General features: G+C 42.3%; 1 long non-coding RNA gene across 2 annotated transcripts in view; it reads left to right on the top strand.

The window, feature by feature from the left end:
- Positions 1-6354: 6354 nt before the first annotated feature.
- LOC125929786 (uncharacterized) overlaps positions 6355-21795 on the top strand; it is a 29072-nt gene continuing 13631 nt past the window's right edge. The window contains exons 1-6 of one of the 2 annotated variants that reach the window (XR_007459963.1): positions 6355-6494; positions 6598-6663; positions 6955-7107; positions 8923-9012; positions 12002-12064; positions 15492-15623. This is a non-coding gene — a long non-coding RNA (uncharacterized LOC125929786). The remainder of the gene's footprint in view (positions 6495-6597; positions 6664-6954; positions 7108-8922; positions 9013-12001; positions 12065-15491; positions 15624-21795) is intronic. The other variant, XR_007459964.1, reaches the window with a different exon arrangement.

The following is a 21795-nucleotide window of genomic DNA, read 5'->3' as shown; positions in this document are numbered from 1 at the left end:
TTTTGGAATGCCCCTGACTCTGGCTTGCATAATTCTGGAAAAAAAAAAAAAAACAACAACTTTCTTAAACAGTGTTCTGGCATGTTTCCTTAATAACACAACCTTGTTTATGAAGACTATTTGAGGTATGGCTTTACACCCTTGAGCAAATGAATGTAATTTATTTGCAAGTCTACTAAAATTATTTGGTATGATGCCATTGGCCAAATAAATACCTTAATATTACAGCACTTCTTTGGTAGGAAAATTTACTTCAAACGCAGGACTTTTCCAGAGACGTAAATGTAAGGTGTCACACTCAGGCTCAGTGTAGCCTCGTAGAGACGGAACCCTGCAGAGGACACAGCTTCCTCAGTTCTGCCCTCTCTGGACACTGGGGAGCACCTCACCCACACAACACCGACAATGAAACAGACACTGTGCTCGGCACATGTCTAACATGGGGCACACTGAGAATCTGGAGTTCCTTGAAATGAGTATTGTCTTTGTCCAGTGCTCTTCTAGGGGAGGAGGCTAAGTGCTGCTTGGGGAAGAATGGGCATGGGTTGAACCCCATCCCCTCCCTGCCTCCCCCGGGGGACCAAACCTGCCTCTCCAGAGGCAGATTAGTGACCTGCTGGTACTCGAGCACGTCCCTCATTAAGATTCCAAGTCCTTCCAAACACATGAGAACTATCCTAAAAGGTTTCTGATAGTCACACTAAACAAACATTTTGCCTGCTTTCCAATGATGTGTTATTTCTCACTAATGGTTTAGTGTCCCAAAGGGATGGCACCATAAGCTACTTAATCCAATACTGGTATGAAAAGTAATTTTCTGCTTGGAGACAGAGCTGAAAATACACCCTCTGCTTTCTCAGTGCCCTGGGGAGCTTTGAGTTACACCAGTACATAACCTCCCATCTCTGGTAAAGATCTCCACAGAAGTAGCCCTGGGCATTATTTTTTAACCATGTCTTTCCCAAGATCATCCAAGCATTGACCTTAAACAGTGGATTTTTACATCACAACTTTTTCACTATTCTCAAACATTTTTCAATATTTTGTTATTTCAAAAACATGAAGCCTTGTATATAGCAGAATCTCCAAACACATTTGCAGATCGATTAATAAAACCAACTTACATTTTCAAAAGAAACATCCAAGAATTAGGTGTGCTACTGCTTTAAAGATATAAATCAATGTTTCCATGAATGTGGAAAATGATAATCACAGTATTAGAAAGTACACTATAACGTTTGTGAAGGGCATGTGCAGGGGACATGTCCTTCACAGTAAAAATCTCAGAAATATGAATGCAAGGTGGAGTTGGGTTGGCTAAATGAGTCTGAAGAATAGGCATAGAGGCCAGAGTCAGTCACACCCTGACCTCTTGTGTGCACTGCTGTTGGGAAACATGATTTACCCCTATGACAGAGTGTTGACAAGATGATTATTGTTGCTACTCTAGTCTTTATCCACAAAACACACACAAGAGTCCATTGACAAATGGACAAATACGTTTCTCAGAGAAATCCTAATCAATATTCCTCAGCGTTTAGAGAAAACTGAAGCAGAACAAGTGGCTTCAAATACAACAGAAAATGTTTCATTTAATAAAAGCATCTGAAGAAATATAGGAGCCTTGCCTTCTTGGCTTAGAATATCTTCAAGACGAAAATGCACATGTTCCTGCCATGGTTTGGAGAAGGGGAGAGTCGGCCTGAGGAGGAAAAGAAGCCAGAGGAGTTAATCTCTTGGGTTCCTCTGGTATTAAAGTGCCCTTAATCCTTTTTTAATTGGGTTTTTATTAATGTAGCTTTCAGTGGTAACAAACACCTTCCCAAGTTGTGAAGAAGCTACTCACAGAGTAAAGCATCTTCATCAGCAAAGCACCAACTCTGGTTCCTTGAATGCAGAGGCGAGGCATCACTAGGTGCCCAACAGGTGGCCTGTGAATACAAACATAGGTGCTTAAGACGGGGTCTTTTCAAAGGTCTTGAAATCCAGACGTAGTTTACAAAATGTAGCGTCTTCGTATGTGCGGGGGCGGGGGGAGGATCAGTCTCAAAGATGACTCTGAAGCCACTGCCTCTGGGAATTTTGTTGACAGTGCTCTAAGTGTTGGATTCCCTCCTGCCAACATCATTACCTCTTAAATCTATATCTTCTTTGCTGAGGTTGGAAGGATCTCCCACAACCGTGAGTGCGACTTTTCCCAGGAAACGCACCCCAGGGCCACCAGACACATGAAGAGCTCCTTCCTCTCTGCTCACAGAGCACTTCTGTGCCCCTGCAGGTGTCATGGCATTTAAATGCCTTGTGGTGGGATGTCTGTGTGCTGGGCTCCAGAAGGAGTCCCTAAGCTCCCCGGCAGGCCTAGCCTCTTAACTTCTCAACTGTGTCCCGGAATTCCGCATCATTTCTGTAATTGTGGCCAGATAATACTTATAAAACTGAATTAATCCAGCACCTCTCCTCTGCCCTCACTTCTTCCCTACACAATGTGTGATTTGACTTGTCACATTCAGGACAAATTCTAGAATTTCCTGTATCTTCCAGTTCCTTACCACAGGAACCTTTTCTCAGGCTCCCTAATCTACCATTTAGGGTGATTCAAGAAAATACAGGAATGGTGCTGGATTAAAATGGCCAATGATCCCATTTTAACACAAAGGCCAGCATTGTGTTTACAGTCTGCTCCTCTCTCTTGATTATTTTGGCAACAGACTGCACAAATAAAGGATTTTGGAGTGTGGGATGATGTAATAATGTTTTAACATAAAACCGGAGAGTAACACTGTAATGCATTCATGTTAACGGGATGTAAGTCAGAAGATAGCGACTGCCAGCGTTTGATACTTTATTAGTATGTAGAACCTAATTAAACTGATCGTACTATAAGCATGGCCTCTTATTTCTATGGACTTCACTCTGCCAGACGGTGTCAAATGTGAAGTCTGATCTAAACTGGGGGCTTGCAATGACATTTACTTTCCCGACCTGCACAGCCAAATTAAAGTTTATATAGTTCTCCCGTAAAGCCAAAAGAAATATAAGTTTGAGTCAAAATTGCTTTTACGACTCTCATACAAGGAGCCCAGGCAGGGTTCATAGAGTTGAGGCATGTCCCGAGGGCGCTGCTCTTAAATATGGAAATGGAAAACCATTTCCTTATTCAGAGCCCAATGTCGGCCACAATGAGATTATACTGGGCATCAGAAAATGAAGACTGGGCACCGGCATCTTCAAATGAGAACATTCATCCCCAGGACTTTCGGGTCTTTTTTTTTTTTTTTTTTTTTTTTAGTGCTTGGATGTTTATTTCTATAAACATAATAGAGAAAGAGAGAGGGAGGCAATAAACTAAGACAAGTTTAAGAATGTTAGTTAGGGAGGGGCTCCTGGGTGGCTCAGTTGGTTGAGCGTCTGACTCGTGATTTCAGCTCAGGTCATGATCTCAGGGTGGTGAGATCGAATCCTTTATCGGGCTCTGGGCTGGGCATGCAGCCTGCTCAAGTTTCTCTCTCTCCCTCTCTCTCTTTCTCTCTATACCTCCATCCCCACTGCTCATGCACTCTCTAAAATAAAAAAATTTAAATATATGCATTAAAAAAAAGAATATCAATTAGGAAAAATACCACATAACTTGGGTCTCTGAAAATGAAGAAAGATTCAGGCATAAAATTAAGGCCCTGAGCAACTTAGTCTCTAAAAAGAACTGGGAATCTTTGTCAGGAGTTATAACCACTGGGCCCCAGGCCAAGAGTCAACTTGGCACCAAAGTCAACTTGAAGAAGTGACTCACTTGGCCATGAGAGCACTGCTGTGTGAGACCTTTGGCCTCCTAAGTGAAAGTACCTGGGTTCTCTTATCACTTAATAAAAAGCACTGAAGGCCACCCAAGGGTGCTGCTTCAGATGAAAGCCATAGGAAGAGGTTTGAACCAAGGTTGAAAGGGCACAGACAATGCACTGAAGAGCAAAACAGGTAAGCACCAGAGAAAAGCAATGTCTGCCTTCTCACAGGTAAGATAGTAACCCATGGGATAGTGGATGTTCTTGTTTAAGGGTTTTAAAACATCAATTTAAAAAAAAAAAATTAACTTCAATCACTTTCAAGGCTATCTTGTAACATTCGGGATATAGAATATACAGGTTATTGGACTCCATTTCAAGATTGTTTCAGAAAGTGTCTGGTCAGAAGATTTCTTGATTAACTAGTTTTGGAATAAATTTCATGTGAGGTATAGTTAAGGATTTATCAGGGATGGGATACTTTGAGACTAGATTGTCAGGTGGCCACTCTCCTTGCTCCTTGATGGTAAGAGCTAGGGGAGGTCTACAATAAAATGGGTGGGAATACTCAGCATTCTCTCAAACCCTGGAACCCATCCCAATGCTAACTTTACCCTTTGCTCCTAGGTCTATTTCTCTTGGTCCTACACAACAAGATTACCCACTCTTCCCTATGACTGCCTTTGGCATTACTGAGGATGCTTGTCAGTGTCTCTGAGTTCTCTCTTGTTCAGTGAAAATATCCTCAGTACCCTCAGTGTTTCCTCAAAGGACTTTGAATCCTTCAATTGTCTTCACTGCTTTTTCCCTGAATGTGCTAGTTTATCAAGAAATATTGGGCTCAGGATTTAACACATTCATTCCTTGATAAACAATGATGGAAAGCATCAAATAGCAGGGCTGAATTCTGTAGAGAAGAGCAGAACCTCTGTGTGCAGGCATGTCTACTGGTAGTCTATGATGGGCTAGCACTTACAGAGCTGTATTAACAGCCGTGTGATTGATCCTCACGCGTTTTTTATTAACCAAAAATAAACCTAATTCTTAACGGTCCCAAATTGGAAGGAACCAAGATGCCCTTCAGTAGGTAAATGGATAAACAAATGGTAGTACTTTCAATACAATGGAAATTTATTCAGTAATAATAATAATAATAATAATAATAAAAGAGCTATCAAGCTACAAAAAAATATGGAGAAATCTTAAGTGCACATTATTATATAAAAGAAGCCAATTTGGGTGGTTACCAGAAGCAGGGGCTGGGGAATAGGCAAAAATGGGTGAATGTAGCCAAAAAGAACAGTAGTCCTGGGGATGTCATGTACAGCATGCTGACTATATAGTTAACAACACTGTGTTGTATACTTGAAAGTTGCTGAGAGATATTAAAGTTCTCATCACAAGAAAAAAAAAGTGTAACTATAAGTGATGATGGATGTTAACTAAACTTATTTTGGTGATCATTTCACATATATCAAATAACTGTATTGTACATATAAAACAAATACAAGGTTATATGTCACTTATGTCTCAATTAAGAGGAAAAGCCACCGATTTGAAAAGACTCCATACTATATGATTCTAACTACATGCCATTTTGGAAAAAACTATAGAAACAGTAAAAAGATCAGTGATTGCCAGGAGCTGGGGGGAGGGAGGAGGGTAGAATAGGTGAAGCACAGGGAGTTTTCAGGGCAGTGAAACTATTCTGTATGATACTATGATGGTGGGCACATGCATTGTGCGTTGTCAAAACCGAAAAAAACTGTGCAACACAGAGTGAACCCTAATGTAAAGTACAGATGTCAATTAATAATAATGTATTGGGGCACCTGGGTGGCTTAGTCGGTTAAGCAGCTGACTTTTGATCTCAACTTAGGTCATGATCTCACAGTTCATGGGCTCTGTGCTCACAGCATGGAACCTGCTTGGGATCACCTGTCTCCCCCTCTCTCTTCCCCTCCTCCACTAGTACTATCTCTCTTTCTCTCTTTCAAAATAAACAAAGATTAAAAATAAAAAAATAATAATGTATCAACACTGTGTTCATTGATTTTTAACAAATGTACCACACCAAAGCTGGATGTTAACAAACACAAAATAGGAACAGCGACAACAGCAACCTTCAAACAAATCCTATTTTTCATAACCCCTTCTATCATGTCATTTCACCCTATAATCTTGATTTTCCCCTACTTTTTGCACCCAAAGGCAGGCTTTTTATTCAGTCCTTATTAAACTGCACTGCTTATTAGTCTGATAGCTGCTGACCTTGATTCTATCACCCAACATATGCCCGTTCTCTTGTAGGTACGTGGATACGTGGTGTCCAGAAATCTAGTGGCTAGGTACTTTATTCATGTAAATGCCACACATAAAAGTGGATGAAACAATTTATTCAACAGCAATGTGTTAAGTGGTATGTACCAGACATTGCTTTGGGTACCAGCCAATGAAATGGGTGTTAGCCTCTGCTCAGTGGAGCTATTATATTCTAGATTAGGGAGAGAGACAATTAGCAATGATGTCATAAATGAGTTCTAAAATAGGTGAGAAGACGCTAAGTACCTGGGGAAAACCAAAACGGGGTGGGGGTGGGGGTGGGGGGTTGGTCTTTAATTATTCAAATGCCCTGAATCTGAGGCTGGAAGGAATAGGGCAGATTTGAGGTAGTGTGAAAAGGCCGTCTGTGATGGACATGTGTGCAGAGCCAGGAACGTGAGAGATGGGGCTGCAGGGACGGTGAGGGGCCAGATCATGCTGGGATGTGTAGGCCGTGGAAGGATTTTTAACTTTATGCCATCTTTTCCCTCTCAAATAGAAAGCCATTCCGTTATTTTAAACAGCAGATAAAATGAGCTTTTTGAAGAGAACGGACAGGAGGAAGGTAAGAGGAGAGATGGAGAGTCCAGATGGCCATGATGGCAGCAGCGGGGCCCCTGGGAGGAAGAACTGAGGTCTAGGATCCTAACATTTGGGTGGATGGTGGAACATTCACTGAGAGAGCAGACCCTGGACCAGAAGGAGAAGTCCGGGGCACGTCTATAAAGTTTGAGGTGCCTATATGACACTCACAGGCTGGTGGGGGTGGTAGGTAGGTAGATTCATGGGTTTGGACATCAGGCACGAGGAACTGGAACCAGCAGACATTCATTCAACAAGATCTAAATTTCCACAGCTACAGGCTGCACAGATCTGGGCTGGGATCCCGCTTCCACCACTGGTAACATTCTCTTGAGTTTGTTTAACTTCTCTGAGCTGTAGCTCCCTCTTCTGCAAGTTCAGGTCATTACTTCTGTGAAGGATTTCTGCCAAGCTTGAAAAAGAAAATGTAAGAACTCTAGCAGATTGGTTTCTTTTGGGGGGGGGGGATAAGAATCCTCAAGTCTCTCTCTCTCTCTTTCTGTCTCTGCCCCATTCTTTCTCCCTCCCCCTCTCTCTTTTTCCTTCTGTAGTTTCCTGTTTTCTATGTTAACTAATTTTACTTTCAAAAAGCAAATTTGTTCTTACATGCCCTGTTCCCAAGGCCTGCAATTTCCTAGTTGGTGACTGACATGCCTCTGATAATTGGGTCTAGAATTTTTAACACTGACTAAAAGAAAGTTGTAGATGTGAGAATGCATCATATTTTCTTTGTCAAAGCTTCACCTACATCTGCCAACTGCTATCAGCCACCTACATCTGCCAACTGCTATCCAATCTGCTATCACCCCTACACAAATCCCAAACACTCAACACCAATTTGCGGTGTCAATCAGCAGTCACTTGATTTCAACCTAGCTGCAGCAGGCAGCAGAGGAGGAGAAACTGAGGACAGACTGGTTCCACTAGAGTTGAGTTGGCAGCACGGGCGTTAGTGGAAAGACAAGCGAGTAAGAAAAACGAAAAGTTGATGGTACTATTATAAAATGACCAATCATTTTGCGCAGCCAAGATGACTGAGAAACTAGGATAAGTACTCCCAATGATACAAAGATCAGTGCTACTTGGAATAAAAAAAGAGGGTAAAGAGAAAGAATGGGATTTGCGTTTATTTCAGTGGTGGGATAATCACAGTGCTGGTCTTGCTTAGGGTGTGATGAAAAGAAGAAATTGCCTAAGTGGCATGGGAGTGAATATTTCACGAAAAAATATAACGAGAAATAAGCACCTATGCCAGATATCAAAACATACTATAACATTTCATGTTTAACGCAAGGAAATATGGATGAGAAAAGGAAAACTTAGGAGTGGAAAAGTATAGAAAGCCTAGAAATTTAGCTGAGTTAGTGTGGGATTAAAACCATGTTGGATAATGAGTGGGAAATAGCAAAAAACTCAATAATATTAGGTTAAAATTAGACAGTGTTTTGGAAGAAAAACCCTAAAATATAACCATGTTTAAATAATCTCTGGATACATCAAAGAACAAAATATTAGGGAACACATAGATGAGTTACCAAAGAGGCAGAACTTGTTAGAGCTTGAAGTGATGATATATATGAAGCATTGAGAGAAAAAAGTAACAGATTCAATTAAATAAAAATGTAAAATTTTTTAAAGCAAAAGTAAGATTAAAATAGACATGCAATAGAAGATTTGGTAACATATACAAGTAGAATGCATACGTATAATAAAGCAAATGGTATAAATTGGCACCTAGTGGAAAGTTAAGTGGCTGTGAGCACATTCATATAATTTAGACCAGTATTCTAGTGTCTAGAAATTTATCCTTAGGAAATCGTAGAAAGGAGAAAAATCTAGGTCCATGTAAGTATTAATTGCAAGACTATCCGCTACTGTAAAATAATGAAAACAAACCAAATATCCAACAATAGGGAGATGGTTAAGGAAATTGGGACATAGTAGCACAATGTCATAGTTATTAATATGATAATTTGCAAGACAATGTAATACCATGAAAAATATTTAAGATAATATTGGAAGCCTATGGCTGCAATTGTTTATATGATTGTTGACAAATACTAAAAAATCTTAGTGTCTGTCCATAAAAAGTTAAGGACCCTGAAAAGTTAACACAGTTCTTTTAGTGAGCTAAGATTACAGGTGATTTTTTCTTTTTTCTTTTCTCTTCTTTTCTTTTCTTTTCTTTTCTTTTCTTTTCTTTTCTTTTCTCTTTTCGTTTCTTTTTAAAATTTCATTTAAGAGTTAAAATATTGTATGGAAAATTCAAACAGAAGACAGGTACAAGAAAGAGACCGTGAGCAAGGATCCAGGTGTTGCTGAAACTAGAATGGTAAGTCACCCAAGCGAAGGGCACAGACTGCAAAAGTTGTAGGTTGGGTCTGAGGCTCTAAGACCATTTCCTTATCACCTTAATTCCCTACCCAACACTAGTTAATTTGTGTTACTCACAGGAAGTACGTTTGCTTGGATGACTTACTTAATGACACCAGCTGTGCCTCCTCCCTTATCCATTGCCCCTCCTAGTAACTACACACCACCGACATTTTCTAGGCAATAATAATTCAGGACACTCAACTTGAAGCTTCTTCAATGCATAAAAACAGACATTTTAGAAGTTTTGACTTTTAAATTTTTTTTTTTCAACGTTTTTAATTTATTTTTGGGACAGAGAGAGACAGAGCATGAACGGGGGAGGGGCAGAGAGAGAGGGAGACACAGAATCGGAAACAGGCTCCAGGCTCCGAGCCATCAGCCCAGAGCCTGACTCGGGGCTCGAACTCACGGACCGCGAGATCGTGACCTGGCTGAAGTCGGTAGAAGTTTTGACTTTTAAGAAAGCTTCCTGAATCTTCTCAAAGCAACAGGGACCCATAAGGACCGACTCTGTTGGTATGTCCCTTTCTGTGAAACCAGACAAAGCATGATTTCTGTGCATGTGTGTGTTCTTCATTGTAATACAGTGCCTCTATCACACAACTTGTGAATCTTTTTTGATGATGAATGGCCAAAAAAAAGGGAGAAATGAGGAGAAAGTAGACCTGAGACAAAGGGGGAACTAAGAGGGGGGAGGGGCACTACAAAATAAGGCCATGGAATGAGAAGAGAAAGTAGGGGGTTTGAGGGGCTTCAGGGGCTGGTGGAGTTTGTCACAGGAGAGCAGCTCTAGGGCACAAAGACATTGGGGATTGGATGAAGGGACTTTAGAGAAGTAGTGGTCTGAGTTTTGAGCCTATCATTTAATCTCCTTTGCAAGATGCATTGGAATGCCTTTTCAATCAGTTTGGTGGCAAACCGTGCTTTTTATTTTATTTTATTTTTGGGACAGAGAGAGACAGAGCATGAACGGGGGAGGGGCAGAGAGAGAGGGAGACACAGAATCGGAAACAGGCTCCAGGCTCCGAGCCATCAGCCCAGAGCCCGACGCGGGGCTCGAACTCACGGACCGCGAGATCGTGACCTGGCTGAAGTCGGACGCCTAACCGACTGCGCCACCCAGGCGCCCCAAACCGTGCTTTTTATACACAAGCTGTTAATATCAGAAAAGGAGCCACACAGGAACTAAGAATTTATAAGCCTCTTCCTCCTCTTCCATTGGATAAATACCAAGACATTCTAGATCTTTTTTTAAAATTATTTTTTATGTTTGTTTTTATATTAGAGAGAGAGAGAGAGAGAGAGAGAGAACACACAGGCAAGGGAGGGACAGAGAGAGAGAGAGAGAGAGAGAGACCAAGACAGAACCCGAAGCAGGCTCCAAGCTGTCAGCACAGAACCCGACTAGACGCTCGAACCCAGAGCCATGAGATCATGACCTGAGCCGAAGTCTGATGCTTAACCAACTGAGCCACCCAGCCACCCACTCCTGGAACATTGTAATGCCACTCTGGAGAAGAGGTCTTGGGCTCTTCAGTGCTTCTCATCCTGAGAGGATGAAGTTCCTAAAGAGAAAGCCCTGTTGAATGGCTAAGGGGAATTTGCATTGACAGTTCTCTCTGTTGGGTGTTTCGGCCAAGGAGGGAAAGAGAAAGCAGAATCTTCAGTATCAGACCTAAATGATAAAAGATACCAAAACAGTATTTCCATAGAGAGAGAGATAGTGCCTCATGGAAATTCTTCTCTGGAGTAAAACAGTGAAACATAGATCTGTACTTATGCCACATTTTCACTATTAGTTCTTTTAAGGGCTAATATTTAAAAAATTTATCCACTGCCTAGGGTATAGATACAAATCATTAAAACCAAATAGACATTCGGGTGCCTGGGTGGCTCAGTGAGTTGAGTGTCTGATTCTTGATTTTGGCTTGTCATGATCCTTGAGTCTTGAGATTGAGCCCCGCGGTGGGCTCTGGGCTGAGTTTGGAGCCTGCTTAAGATTCTCTCTCCCTCTCTCCCTCTGCCCCCTTCTTTTTCCCCTACTCACACACACACTCTCTCTCTCTAAAAATACAAAACAAAAAAAAAAACCACACACACACACACACACACAAAACAAAGAAAACCCTAAACAGACATTAACTTTCTTTTGCTGGAAAGAGGAGGTGGTGGGATTGACGGGGGCGTTGTGAAGGGGCTGGGCTTGAAGCAGTGACCGTTTGCCAACCAGTTGGAAATATTTCAACATTTTAAGAAAAAGTATGACCATGTTGGTACTGATTATCAGCCTTGGTCCTTCCTCTACTCTCTTCCCCTTGGTAGCTGTAGCCTTTTTTGTCCTTTCCTTGCCTTCGCTAACGTGGGGTGATCCCCCCTCACTCTGTAAGGTACTCCTTGTGCTTCATGTCCTGAGTGAATCTGTGTGTGAGTGACCAGGATCGTAAAGGTAGACTTACTCATGGGATGAGAAGGAAGCTACATGGCATCCCTGTGATACCTCCATCGCCATGGGAGCCAAGGTGGGTTATTGGCAGGAAGACAGAGAGTGCCCATGGTGGAAGAACAGTGTTCATGTGGAGAAGCGATTCTACGACAGATGCATGAGTTCGGGTGATCAGTAGGAACACCCTTGTAACCACCATGAACTTGGATCGTCAGCACTCGGTCTTCATCAATTCCAGCCCAGCAGCGCTGACAAAGGAAGCCCATTGCTTACATTTCTCAACATGGTACATGCCAGGCAGGCAGCCCAAGTGTCAGCCCAAACCTATCTCTGATTTCACACCCGGCCTGGCATGGTTGGTAATGATCCAGACGTGGGCTCTGAGCACAAGGTCTGGGACAGTGTATTGCGTCTTCCACTGACTGCCTGAGTGCTTCTTGCTTACGTCACCACTCTAAACCATCAATCTAAAATGGGGACATTAACTGTTGTTAATTCACAGGGCTGTTGTGGAAATTAAAGGAGTTAGTGTTTGCGAAGAAGCCAGCATGGTGCCTGGTGCATAGTAAGTGCTCAGTTTTTAAAAGTACTGTTGTTGTCATTTTCCTTCCTTTCCTCTATGCAGCTGCTGAGACTAGCTTGACTCCCTAACACCAATCCTATTTCTCATTTATACTCATATCCAAATTTTGAAAATAGCTTAGTTTGTGCTAAGACACTGCTTCTCAACTCTTTTTTTTTAATTCATGAACTTTTGATAAACATAAAAATATTATGCCCAACTCTCCAAGGAGATTTTTAGTGGGACTTGCCTCTACTACCCTAACTCCCTATTATTCCTCTTGATGATAATCAGTGAACTATAGCATAGTTTTTTAACGACACAATTGTTACTTATCCAATTTGACTATGTCCAGTAAATTCCCAAGCAGTTAAACAATCTGTCCAATGTAGGCTGTTATTCCCCCGGAGGCAAAGCATTAGGAAACGCCTCAGCAAATGTGTGGGGATTCACAGAGCTGGACTGAGAAGAAGGAATGCGTGGTGAAGGCTATGATGGTGAATTTGGACTCCAAATTCAGAGGACTGAACAGAGTTGAAAGTTAAGAAGGAGGTCAAGTTTAACAAACCAAAGAGAGACAATGGAGTACTGAGCCAAAACGATGGGAAGCCTGGGACTTCAGATACAGATTTACTCTAGTAATAAAGGTTGGATTCTAGAATCAAAAGAGGAAGAGAAGGAAAAACAAACAAGCAAACCAACAAACAGAAGATCAGAGATAAGCAGGGAGTGACTACCTGGACTACTAGGTACTGTGTCCAGTGACTGGCTTTCATACGACAGCCAGGGAGTGATCTATAGTGGGCAAAGCATCCAACACCACCTAAGGGTTTAATGGCTTGAGGAGAATTAACTCCTTGACTTGCTCAAGTCCCACTGCAGATTGTGTACCCATATGGAACTTGTAAAGTTAAAAACAAAAATGACCCTTTGACAAATACACGGTGGTAATAGCTTTAGGCCAAAGTCATCAGTAAGGGCTAAAATCGGGGGAGGGGGGGAGGTGAATGTGATGAGAAAGAGGATATTTGCATGGGTCAGTTTATCTCCCCAGAAGATACTTAATAATTGCAGAGGGAAAATAGTGACTTTATATGGAGACATTTGGGAGACTACCTTAGCCAAAAGATCAAAGTTAAATATAGATTATCATACGTCTTCTGATGCCGTGCATTTAGAAAGCACAAAAGTGATGTTGGAGGAGACTGAGGGAACATGACAACCAAACGCATTGTGCAGTCTGGGCTGGATCCTGAACCAAGAGGAACCTCAGTGGGAATCTGACATTTGAATATGGTGTATAGAGATATTAATAGTATTCTGCCAATTTGAGTTCTTGATTTGAATCATTATACTATGGTTATGCGGGACATCGACATTTTAGGAAGCTGGGAGAAAAGAATATGCGAACTCTTTGTAATATTTTTACCAACTTTTTTGAAGTCTAAAATTACTTAAACATTAAAAGCTAAAAAATAATTTTTTAAAAGATCAAAACCTATAATAGCATTTGGGAAAATAGTAGGCAACTGCTAAGCCCACAATAGTTACTTAATGAAGGTGGTAGTGATAGAAATTTCCATAGTGCCATAGAGCAAGGCTGAGAAGTCCAATAAGAAGCACACAGAAACTGCTCCAAAATCCAAGAATTTGACTGACCTGGGGAGAAACAGGAAGAAGCATTGGCCCTTGTGGAAGGGACTGTCAGTTGCTCCGCTCACAGTTACACAAGAAAGCGGACGTGACGGCTCTAGCTTCGGTAGCCACAGTATGGAAACCATATGTTGGAAGGGGCGCTTCAGAAGCAAGGGAGGTAGATGACATCGCAGAGCTGCCACACCAGCCCTAGACCACCCCTAAGCAGACTACTGCCACAGGAGAGGAAAATACACTTCTATTGTGCTTCACCTATTGTTACTTGCAATCTATTTCCATTAGCTGAAGCTAGTCCTACCTGGGTTTCCAACTTGCTCTAGCTCTAAGATACAGGACATGACTCAGTCGCAAGCTATGTCCCTCCACTCAATGACTTCTGAGTGGCCAGGTACATACCCCGTCCTCTGACCTCACCTGCACTATTCCTTTTATATTGTTTCCACAAATCCCGAAGATTAGGCCAGGCTTATGGGGATAAGTGGTGTCACACTGCTCTTCCAGAGGTGCAATTGTCACAGGCAAAGTCCTGGGGCAAAGACGGCAAGAGCCACCGCATGGCTTTCAAGGTCCTTCAAACGACTCCTCTATATTCTCACACCTCCCCCTTCACTGGTCCTACCCTTGTTCATTTGTGCCCCAGACCCAGTGTTCACCTGTGCTTCCCTGTGTTCTGTGATGCCTCAGAATCTTTCCACATACAATTTCCTCTTCCAAGAGCATCCTCTGTTCTACTTTTCACCTGTACAACCTCTTTTATTCTTTAGATTTGTGCTTAAATATCACATCGTCCAAAAACCCTTCATGACCGTGGAAGATGGGGGTAGGCCACTCTGGTGTGTCAACAGCTGAACTTCATCTTACCCCTATCACATTGCATTATAATTACTTGTTCACTTGTCTCTATAGACATAATGATACTGATTATCACCCTTCGTCCTTTCTCCTGTCTTTTCCCTTCCACTAGGTAGCTGCAGCCTTTTGTGTTCTTTCTTTGCCCTCTCTCAAAAGGTGTGATTCCATCAAAGCACATCTCCAGAACCAAACAGAATATCTGGCATATAGTATGGCTTCAATAAATAATGGATGGATGAATGGGAGACTTTTTTAAAGGTTTATGTTGGTCATGACTTATGCCGGTGTGTAATACTGGATGGCACAGAACATCTCTAACCTTCTCAAAGTCCAGATACGGTTAGCTTTTATGAGACCATCCAGACCCCCCACAGAGCCCAGCTGCAGCACTGTTTCATAGCAACTCATTCCCCAAACAAGTCCCCTGGAAGAATTCCCACAGGAGGGGTTGGGGTGGAGATGGGCAGGACTTTCCTGTGGGCTACATTGATTTCATTAATCTCGTTCTCACTACTCAGCCAGTAGAACAAGTAAGTCAAGTTATATGTACTGCTGCCTCCAATTCGGGCTGGAAAGAAAAAAAAGAAGCCAGTGTTCCACATCATAAAGAGAAGCAAAGGAAAAATAATGAGGCTTTAAAAGAGGTTGATGATTTTAACACCTCTAGATCTACACTCATTTGCTCAATACAGCAAACCTTAGTTAGCAAAGTAAGACAAAAAAAATGTCCCATTAAAGAAGCACACAGAACATTTGCATTTGAATGAGTGAGATTCCAAAACCTCAATACTGTAAAGCAGCAGCTGTGGGGCGGTGGAAAAAGAGTTTTGGACTAGGATCTGGGCTCCAGGCCTGGCTCTGCCACTCCATAGCTGCGTGACTGTCCAACTCAGCCGGTCTCAGCTTGGGTTTTTTTCTCCAGTAAATGGAACACTGCGCTAAATGATCCCAACAACCGCAAACCAAGTGAAAACCTCTCTTGTCGTTGTGTGTAGCAGACACTAATGGCCGTTTCCAATCATCTTCACCCTCTGGTCACCTAGCCCACAGCTGGGTAAGTCTGTTGGTCCAAGAAAGGCATCTGGAGAGAAGGTTTATTCTTCTATAGTTCCCCCAATGCCTCTGTTAAATAATTGATAGCGGCTGGAAAATGCTTTCAAATTTGGACGTTGCTAGGCAGAGGTGAGAAGTGAGTCTAGCCTGATTTTATTTAAAGACCATAAAAATCTATAAGCATTTTCTTGCTCTGTGCAGCAAAATCTTTTTTTCAGAAGCTAAGGAGTCAAACAACATTTTGTGTGCGATCCTGCTCTAAGGTAAGGGTTACCTGCCTATTATCTCTGTCCATTCTAGATATCCTGGGGCCTTCAAGAATGGCTGCCAGAGGGACGCCTGGGTGGCTCAGTCAGTTGAAACTCGGTCAGTTGAACCTCTGACTTTTGATTTGGGCTCAGGTCATGATCTCATGGTTAGTGGGTTTGAGCCCTGGTTTGGGTGCTGTACTGAAAGCATGGAGCCTGCTTGGGATTCTCTCTCTCCCTGTCTCTCTGCCCCTCCTCCACTTATGCGCGCATATATCCTCTCTCAGTGTGAATAAATAAACTTTTTTAAAAAAGAATGGCTGTCAGCACTATTCTTTGGCAGCTACTGTGTGTTTCTTTATGAAGCCAGTGTTTTTTATAATGTTTGTTTATTTATTTTTGAGAGAGAGAGAGAAAGAGAGGAGAGAGAAAGAGAGAGATCATGAACAGGGGAGGCCACACAGAGAGAGGGAGACAGAGAAGCCCAAGCAGGCTCTACATGGTCAGCACATAGCCTAATGTGGGGAGAATCTGACCTGAGCAGAAATCAAGAGCCGGATGCTTAACCGACTGAGCCGGTGCCCCAATAATATTTCTATTGTTATCTCCTTAAACTGTTAAAGTATGTAAGTCCTACACTCCTAAGTATTAACAGTATTTGATTTGGTAAGAATGTACCATGTGTAAATTTCCAAATGGAAACTTCACATAAAACATTATTTAACTGTCAAAAAGCCCCTTTGAATGAGAAATGAGATATCTCCATTTTACAGGTAAGGAAACCGAAGCTAAAATCATATAAGTATCTTGCCCACAGTTAAACCAAGGGTGGAGTTGAAATCTGAACCCAGGGCACTTCAACTTTGCTTTTCTACTCATTCCCCTGTCCTTCTGAAGGTCAGGTGCATATCTTTCACTTCTGTAGTTTTTATTTCCAAAGACTCACACATTCTTTATATATAAGAAATATTTACTAGCATCATTTGAGTGCATCCCACATACTCCCTATAATTTCAGTATAATCAATTTAGAGCCTTATTAATAGTGAAGAGGTCACATTTCGTACAAGACGCTCAGGGTGGCCTTGAGGTAAATCCTAAAGAGGCCTGATGGTTCAGGACTGCTTCTTCCCAGGCTGCTGTGAATGTGGGGTGACTGATAAACTTCAGAGAGGCCACCCATGAAGTTATAGTTATTCTGCTCTGAATGAAGATGCAGAGAAATGAAAAGATAGGGAAGACTTTAGGGAAAGACGTAGTACTAGACTCAGTGACTGAATATGGAAAGCAGTGGAAATGAATGGACTCCTCTGCTCACAGATTGGAAGGTGGATGATGTTCATCCTAACACTGGGATCAGGAAAACACAAAGTGCTTGGTGGTGGGGACAGAATGGATTGTGAGGAATGTGTAGGGCAATTAAATGGACACGTCCAACTTTACATGTGGCCGCAACGTTTATTCAAAGTTTGGATTGAAGCCTACAGTTAAGTGAAAGCTGAAGCTATGTGACTAGACAAGGTGGAAACAAACCGTGAAGCATGAGAAGGTGGAGGGATTGACAGGAGTTGCACTGATGGTTAGGAGGTGATCAAAGGGAGGAAAAAACGTCACTAAATGGCCCAAGAAGAAACAGGGAGAAAGTAGAACGAAAAACGGGGAAAATGTTGAAGGACATTTTTAGGAAAAAGTAACCACAGGTATAAAATTTCAGAGAGCTTAAGATTGTCTTAAACTAATCATGAAAGAAATTGCCTTAAAATTATTGCAACAGATGACTTGACTTGTAGAAATTCAGAGTGAACTAATTTGTGTAATTTCTCCATTATGTGTCATTCTTCAGTCCCTAAGAGCCTTGAAAAACAGATATTACACTGGTAGAGAAAAATGATTCCAGGATGGGTCATGGAAGAGAGTGCTAAAAAAATTTTGTTTTGCCTACTTTATAGTTTTGAGATTACAGAAATAAATCTTATTAATTTTACAAGTCAATAATATCCACCCCAAGGATTTATATTTATGAAATAAGTAAAACTCAAATACTGACTTAAATCCCAGGGTGGGGGGGGTGGTTCTTATAATGAGAAATCCTCAAGAGATGAATTTGATTGAGTGCCTGCTGAGAATTTTACATTGTAGTATTAGTCAGACTTCTCAGGATTTAGCTCATCATATACTTTTCCTTTATTAAATTTTTTTTTCTTACTTTGGTAAGCATTCCAAAAATCGATTGGGATGCAGTTAGCATTACTAATGTTGACCTTATTACAGTGGAAATGACCTCATTATCACTCTTGATGCCAAACAGAATCCAGGACAGATTGTGATCTTGGTCTGAGATGAACAAAACAATATGAGAATGAAAAAAAGAAAGACACTTGGAACCAGTCTCCCACAGAATCCTAATCTGATACTCTTAAAAAAAAATCATGAAATTTTGGTTCCGATGCCAGGGTACACCACCGATTTAAGAGACAGCACGTGTCACGTTGATAGAACTCCTTAAATGAAGTTGTCACGGGTATGTATGTAAAACAATGGAAAAACCCCTATCTGGACTCATTTGACCAGCGGCTTCTACTGTCCCTTATGCTGCAATAAATTTAGACACCTGTCTACCCAGCAGTACCCCGTCCACCACCAAGACACAACTTCAAGTATGGCCTTTCCTGCTATATTTCAGTTCCCTTTCATCATTTACTCCATTGCTATTCATGCCATTTTTCTTTCATTTGCTCCACAAATATTGGGACCACCTTTCTATGTTTCTGGTACTATTTTAGTGGCAAACGAGACAGACAACCACCTCCATGATGGTTGTATTTTAATGAGGAGATGGGAGCCAACGGCCCTGGATGCTCATGTCCTCCCCACTTTTGGCAGCACAGCAGAGAGCTTGGAAAGGAGATCTGAGTTAGTTGAACAGGCTAATTACTAGTTTATCAGGCTAATGACAAGTCGCCATGTTCTGGAGTATCCCTTCCAAGGACACCTCCCCGACCAGGGAACTTGTGTCGTCTCATGGATGCTTTCCGACCTTGCCCCTCTTCTCAAAAGGCACACCACAAATACACAGAACATCCCCAGCGAATGTCCTCCTTTATTGGAACCTTGGCCATGGGACATGCAGACCACCTGCACCCGGTATAAGACCTAACAAGTAACAAGAGTTAGAGACAATGCATATGTTCTATTACTTCTCTGAATGTTTTTCTCCAATAAACTCTGTATCTGAATTGGATGGTGTTGCAATAGATAAACAGATAAAATCCATTTCTTTTTAAGACCAATTTTTTAAAGTTTATTTATTTATTTATTTATTTATTTAGAGCATAAGTGGGGAAGGGGCAGGGAGAGAGACAGAGAGAGAGGATCCCAAGCAGGCTCTGCACTGTCAGTGTTAAGCCAGATATGGGGCTCACACTCAAGAACTGTGAGATCACGACCTGAGTCGAAGTCGGAGGCTTAACAGACTGAGCCACCCAGGTGCCCATTTTTAAGACGAGTTTTGACAGTGATAAGTGCTATGAAGGAAACAAAACCGTGCAATGGGACAGGGGGGTCTGATTCTAGGTAAGGCCTACTATAGTTAGGACGGCCAGGAAGGCCTTTTTAAGGAGACAGTAATAGAAGCAAAGCAGTAATAATAAAAGGCAGGTAGCCAAGCAAAGAAAGAACGTTCAAGCACAGGAAACAACAATCACAGCAGATTGGATGAGCATCAGTTTGAAACGTTTGTGGGACAGAAAGCCAGGACCACAGTGACTGAAGTGATGAGTATTAAAAGTGATATCAGAAAGGGGTGCCTGGGTGGTTCAGTTGGTTAAGTGTCCGAGTTTGGCTCAGGTCATGATCTCATGGTTCACAAGTTTGAGCCCCGTGTCGGGCCCTGTGCTGACAGCTCGGAGCCTGGAGCCTGCTTCGGATTCTGTGTGTGTCTCTCTCTGCCCCTTCCCCATTTGTACTCTGTCTCTCTCTCAAAAATAAGTAAAACATTTTAAAAAATTTTTAACGTTTATGTATTTTTGAGACAGAGAGAGACAGCATGAATGGGGGAGGGTCAGAGAGAGAGAGGGAGACACAGAATCTGAAACAGGCTGAGGGTTCTGAGCTGTCAGCACAGAGCCCGACACGGGGCTTGAACTCACGAACCGTGAGATCATGACCTGAGCCGAAGTCGGACGCTTAACCGACTGAGCCACCCAGGCGCCCCTAAAAAAATTTTTAAAGTGACATCAGACAAGTAATCAGAAGACCTGTAAGGAGATTAGATTTTTTTCCCCTCTAACTACAATAAGAAGCCATAGGAGAATTTAAAGAGAAAGATTATAATATAAATTGATAAACGTATTTAAAGGTTTAACTCCTGGGTTTGAAGGAGAATGGCGTAGAGGTCACATGAATGGAAGCCAGGAAACCAGGTAGAAGGCTAGCGCATGATCCAGGTGAGAGGTAAGGGCAAATGAGCACATTCCAGTTAGTCTGCAGGACCCACACATGAGCACTGACTGGATGGTGGACGTAGGAAAGAAGAACCATAGAGGACTGACGCCATGACAGTGAGAGACGGTAGGCCTTTCCATAACTGGTGCACATGGTCACTCAAAATCATGTACATGTAACCACTGAGAAAAAAAATAGGAGGCGGTGGGAAATGAGGATTAATAAAGACTAGAGATCTAGTGTAAATAGCAGGTCAGAAAGGCCAATGTTTGAGATTGAGCCAGTGGTGCTGAAATATGCTCGGGAAGTTGACCGCTCAGTTTGTCAGGGGGCAGCGGCCACCTGGGGCTTCTCTTGGGGAGCCTAGCAAGCCAGTGCTCACTGCAAAAATGTGACAGCTTATTCTTCAAACCTGGATTTCAAAAGGGGGACAGATGCCAAAGGCTTGTGAGAAGTGAGCTCACGGTCTTTTATGAAAGTTCAGGACCAGAGTCTCAAGCTGATTTGGAGGTCTGCCAGTAGAGTTTACCTCAGAAATTGAGAATCGGTCACAAGAACTCACGTAAACCAGAAAAAGAGGTGGGAAGAAAATTAATCGCTTCTTCAACTCCTACGTGCTAGGAACTTCACACAGGTTTCCTCTGTTCGTCCTCAAAAATAACCTTGTGAGAAAGGCAGAGTTTCCTTCATTACCTGGAGGAACTGAAGCTGCGAGAGGTTTATGCATAAGCTCAAGGCATTACAGACAGTGGTCAGGATTCGGATCACGGTGGCCCAGGCCACTCGTCTCCCCACGGCACAGAGAGCCACCGTCAAGTAGTAGGGAAACACGGGGATACACTAGTGTTCAGCCTTAGCCACCCGAAGTTGCCTCATGTGAGCATGGTTGAGGGGTGGGCTAGCAGGTGGACTTTCTCTGGGTCTCTTTTTCTTGCCACCTCCTTTTCATGTTCCAGTTACTCTGGTACTTCTGTCTTGTGCTTCCTCTAGCCAGTAAAATGAGATCTACTATCTGAGCGTCCACCAAAAACACGGCACGAACTGGGGGTCTGTCGTTGGTATAAAAGTCAAAAAAGTTGAAATTTGCTAGGTGCCTTCTTTTCTCCTGAGTGTCTTTTCCCCTCCAGAAGCTGCCTGATTTCTTTTCCTTCGTGTGGCTTCCTGTAGTTCTGAGTCCAGAGATTATAGTTCTCCTCAGGAGGGTTCATTAATAGGAACGACTTTACTACCGAGAAATAATGTTTTAAACAAAAGAATTCTGAATCAAATAGATGGTTTCTAGAAATGTATTCACTTTCTTTACACTCTTTACTTTTCATAGAATGAATGTTTACTGGTGCTTATTAATTATCTGGTTATAGTCTCCTTTTGTAGATCTACTTGGTTGCTACACTCAAAACAATTCTCCCAGACCAACCACCAAAGACTTCCCTCAGCTTCCCCCCCCCCCCCCCCCCCCCCCCCCCCCCCCCCCCCCCCCCCC

The sequence above is a fragment of the Panthera uncia genome, chromosome A2 (assembly GCF_023721935.1).
Source record: "Panthera uncia isolate 11264 chromosome A2, Puncia_PCG_1.0, whole genome shotgun sequence".
In the NCBI taxonomy this organism is placed as follows: Eukaryota; Metazoa; Chordata; class Mammalia; order Carnivora; family Felidae; genus Panthera; species Panthera uncia.
This window is presented reverse-complemented; position numbering and strand designations above follow the sequence as displayed.